Raw genomic sequence first — 226 nt, 5'->3', positions numbered from 1 at the left:
GAGTGGGACCGCCTGGGCACACCAGCTCCCCCAGAACTGACGGTGTGAGCGGGACCGCCCGGGCACACCTGGCTCCCCCAGGACTGACCGTGTGAGCGGGACTGCCCGGGCACACCTGGCTCCCCCAGAACTGACAGTGTGAGCGGGACTGTCAGGGCACACCGGCTCCCCTAGAACTGACGGTGTGAGCGGGACCGCCCGGGCACACCTGGCTCCCCCAGGACTG

General features: G+C 70.4%; 1 protein-coding gene across 1 annotated transcript in view; it reads right to left on the bottom strand.

The window, feature by feature from the left end:
- The window catches only part of SHANK2 (SH3 and multiple ankyrin repeat domains 2), a 563,331-nt gene that overhangs the window by 418,282 nt on the left and 144,823 nt on the right, over nucleotides 1–226 (bottom strand). The gene's annotated exons all lie outside the window — the stretch shown is intronic.

Source organism: Bison bison, unplaced genomic scaffold (assembly GCF_000754665.1).
Source record: "Bison bison bison isolate TAMUID 2011002044 unplaced genomic scaffold, Bison_UMD1.0 scf7180017864080, whole genome shotgun sequence".
Taxonomy (NCBI): domain Eukaryota; kingdom Metazoa; phylum Chordata; class Mammalia; order Artiodactyla; family Bovidae; genus Bison; species Bison bison.
The sequence above is the reverse complement of the archived record's forward strand: the minus strand, read 5'-3'. Positions and strand labels throughout refer to the sequence as shown.